The sequence below is a fragment of the Symphalangus syndactylus genome, chromosome X, assembly GCF_028878055.3.
Source record: "Symphalangus syndactylus isolate Jambi chromosome X, NHGRI_mSymSyn1-v2.1_pri, whole genome shotgun sequence".
Taxonomy (NCBI): Eukaryota; Metazoa; Chordata; class Mammalia; order Primates; family Hylobatidae; genus Symphalangus; species Symphalangus syndactylus.
The window spans coordinates 117,295,888-117,300,031 of record NC_072447.2 but is presented as its reverse complement, the minus strand read 5'-3'; the positions used below and the strand labels follow the sequence as shown (position 1 = coordinate 117,300,031).

Below are 4,144 nucleotides of genomic sequence, written 5' to 3'. Positions count from 1 at the left end.
GCTGAGCCCCAACAAAGATAGGGCTTGACTTTTATACATACATCTGAAAGGGGATTGGATGGTTTGAATGTTGTGGCATGAAACTGAGGGCGAAAAACCTGTGAGGCTGGACAAGTAGGCTTACAGAAGCAGAACAAAGGCAGTTAATCAAATAGTGACAGGTTTCACAACTTAAGCATATCTTGTGACCTTGCTGCACAGAAGGAAAAAGAGGAACGTACAAAACCTTGCAGAATAATTATGAATTTACTAAGGGAGGATTGGTAAAGTGGAGGGGGAAGTTGCGAGAGGAGAAAAACTTGTTTTCTCATCCCTACCCTGAAATGGGAGGGAGGGGGGCTCTGGAGTCCATCTCTTGAGGGCACCAGCTCTGCAGATAGTGTTATCAAAGCCCTGCCAGAGCTCTGCTGTCTATCGGTGGACGTTGGGGTGAGTTACCCTAGTAAAAAAAGTTTTTATTTCTTTTAACATCTCCTGCTTCAGGACTACAGACAAGGAATTTCCAAATAAGCTTGATTTAAAGGTCCAGAAAGAATTTATAGGGCTATATGAAATTTAAAGAGACAATTTTTTTCTTACAATTATTGTTTTTATTTTATTTTCCTATGAAAACCAGAAAACCTGCTAAACAAATTCTGAAAGATCTGTAACACTGTTACCATATTTCTTTTTTTTTTTATTATTATACTTTAGGTTTTAGGGTACATGTGCACAATGTGCAGGTTTGTTACATATGTATCCATGTGCCGTGTTGGTTTGCTGCACCCATTAACTCGTCATTTAGCATTAGGCGTATCTCCTAATGCTGTCCCTCCCACCTCCCCGAACGCACAACAGTCCCCGGAGTGTGATGTTCCCCTTCCTGTGTCCATGAGTTCTCATTGTTCAATTCCCACCTATGAGTGAGAACATGTGGTGTTTGGTTTTTTGTCCTTGCGATAGTTTACTGAGAATGATGTTTTCCAGTTTCATCCATGTCCCCACAAAGGACATGAACTCATCATATTTTATGGCTGCATAGTATTCCATGGTGTATATGTGCCACATTTTCTTAATCCAGTCTATCGTTGTTGGACATTTGGGTTGGTTCCAAGTCTTTGCTATTGTGAATAGTGCCGCAACAAACATACGTGTGCATGTGTCTTTATAGCAGCATGATTTATAGTCCTTTGGGTATATACCCAGTAATGGGATGGCTGGGTCAAATGGTATTTCTAGTTCTAGATCCCTGAGGAATCGCCACACTGACTTCCACAATGGTTGAACTAGTTTACAGTCCCACCAACAGTGTAAAAGTGTTCCTATTTCTCCACATCCTCTCCAGCACCTGTTGTTTCCTGACTTTTTAATGATGGCCATTCTAACTGGTGTGAGATGGTATCTCACTGTGGTTTTGATTTGCATTTCTCTGATGGCCAGTGATGATGAGCATTTCTTCATGTGTTTTTTGGCTTCATAAATGTCTTCTTTTGAGAAGTGTCTGTTCATGTCCTTTGCCCACTTTTTGATGGGGTTGTTTGTTTTTTTCTTGTAAATTTGTTTGAGTTCATTGTAGATTCTGGATATTAGCCCTTTGTCAGATGAGTAGGTTGCAAAACTTTTCTCCCATTGTGTAGGTTGCCTGTTCACTCTGATGGTAGTTTCTTTTGCCGTGCAGAAGCTCTTTAGTTTAATGAGATCCCATTTGTCAATTCTGGCTTTTGTTACCATTGCTTTTGGTGTTTTAGACATGAAGTCCTTGCCCACGCCTATGTCCTGAATGGTATTGCCTAGGCTTTCTTCTAGGGTTTTTTATGGTTTTAGGTCCAACATGTAAGTCTTTAATCTATCTTGAATGAATTTTTGTATAAGGTGTAAGGAAGGGATCCAGTTTCAGCTTTCTACATATGGCTAGCCAGTTTTCCCAGCACCATTTATTAAATACGGAATCCTTTCCCCATTGCTTGTTTTTGTCAGGTTTGTCAAAGATCAGATAGTTGTAGATATGCAGCAATATTTCTGAGGGCTCTGTTCTGTTCCATTGATCTATGTCTCTGTTTTGGTACCAGTACCGTGCTGTTTTGGTTACTGTAGCCTTGTAGTATAGTTTGAAGTCAGGTAGCGTGATGCCTCCAGCTTTGTTCTTTTGGCTTAGGATTGACTTGGCGATGAGGGCTCTTTTTTGGTTCCATATGAACTTTAAAGTAGTTTTTTCCAATTCTGTGAAGAAAGTCATTGGTAGCTTGATGGGGATGGCATTGAATCTATAAGTTACCTTGAGCAGTATGGCCATTTTCACGATATTGATTCTTCCTATCCATGAGCATGGAATGTTCTTCCATTTGTTTGTCTCCTCTTTTATTTCATTGAGCAGTGGTTTGTAGTTCTCCTTGAAGAGGTCCTTCACATCCCTTGTAAGTTGGATTCCCAGGTATTTTATTCTCTTTGTTGCAATTGTGAATGGGAGTTCACTCATGATTTGGCTCTCTGTTTCTCTGTGATTGGTGTACAAGAATGCTTCTGATTTTTGTACATTGATTTTGTATCCTGAGACATTGCTGAAGTTGCCTGTCAGCTTAAGGAGATTTTGGGCTGAGACAGTGGGGTTTTCTAGATATACAATCATGTCATCTGCAAACAGGGACAATTTGACTTCCTCTTTTCTTAATTTAATACCCTTTATTTCCTTCTCCTGCCTGATTGCCCTGGCCAGAACTTCCAGCACTATGTTGAATAGGAGTGGTGAGAGAGGGCATCCCTGTCTTGTGCCCGTTTTCAAAGGGAATGCTTCCAGTTTTTGGCCATTCAGTATGATATTGGCTGTGGGTTTGTCATAGATAGCTCTTATTATTTTGAGATACGTTAAAGGGACAATTTTACAAGCCTTTAGTTTCTGAAGGAGAATAAAGGCTGAAAGAAGGAGGAGGCAGTCCATGGGAATTGGATAGTGAGGGGAGAAAGTAGAAAAAATAGAAAATTTAAAGTCCTGCAAAATAAAAGTTAAATATAAAGTGAAAAATTTGTAACCCTTCCCTTACATCCAAAATAAAGAAAACAAACTCAATAAAATGAAACACCACCAAAAAACCTGGACTTTGATAAATTGGCAGTAAAGGCACCATTAAACTTGGACTCCTATGAATTACTCCAATGCCATAAAAATGAACAGAAGGAAAGTAATGTTCATTGGAAAACATTTATGATATCAGAAAATTACGTTTTATTCATATCAACTGATGACCACTCTGAAAAACAACGTTGAAGCAGAATAAAACTGTAAGTCTACACTCCAAAAAATTAATATACAAAGTACTTCAGGATGTGAAAAAAAAATTAAACTAAAAAAACTCCCAAGAAAACAAAACCAAATAAGGAAATCTCACTATTTGCTCTTAAGAATGCAAAATTGAATGATACAGCTACTTTAAATAACAGTCTAGAAATTTCTGACAAAGCTAAACAGTTTTACCATACAAGCCAACAAATCATGCTCCTAGATATTTACCCAGCTTATTTGAAAACGTATGTTCACATAAACACCTTCACACAAATGCTTATACTAAATATATTAAAAATCTCCAAAAACGGGAGTCAACCAAGATATCCTTCAGTAGGTTAATTGGTAAATGATTTCGTATGTCTAGATGATGAAGTACTATTCAGCAATAGAAAGAAAGGATCTATCAAGGTACACAATATATAGAAACATGGATGAATCTTAAATGCACATTGCCAAGTAAAAGAAGACAATGTGAAAATGTTACATACTATATAATTCCATTTATATGACATTTGGGGAAAAGCTATATTCCAGAGATGGTAAACGAACCTGTGGTTGCCCTGGGTTCAGTGTGGGGAGGGTTGAATAAGTGAATCACAGGCATTTTGTAGGCATTTAAACTATTACATATGGAACTTTAACAGTGGATGAATGATAGTATGCCTTTTTGAAAACTCAGAACTTTACCGCACAAATATTAAACTGTAATGTATAAAATTTTAAAAATTATTTAAAAGACTGGGGAATTCCAGGATGGAATGCAGACTGTGAGACTATAATCTAAATGTATTACAAATGTATGACACAACTTCACTGAAGGAGCAGGGTAGAGTGCTAATCTAGGTAACTTTGCAAATGAGTGGAGTCAATAAAACTGAAGACAAG

At 37.8% G+C, this 4,144-nt stretch overlaps 1 non-coding gene across 1 annotated transcript; it reads right to left on the bottom strand.

The window, feature by feature from the left end:
* Nucleotides 1–594: 594 nt before the first annotated feature.
* Nucleotides 595–655, bottom strand: LOC129476568 (U7 small nuclear RNA). Its single transcript, XR_008654997.1, has one exon. It is a non-coding gene; the product is annotated as a U7 small nuclear RNA (small nuclear RNA).
* Nucleotides 656–4,144: the final 3,489 nt, after the last annotated feature.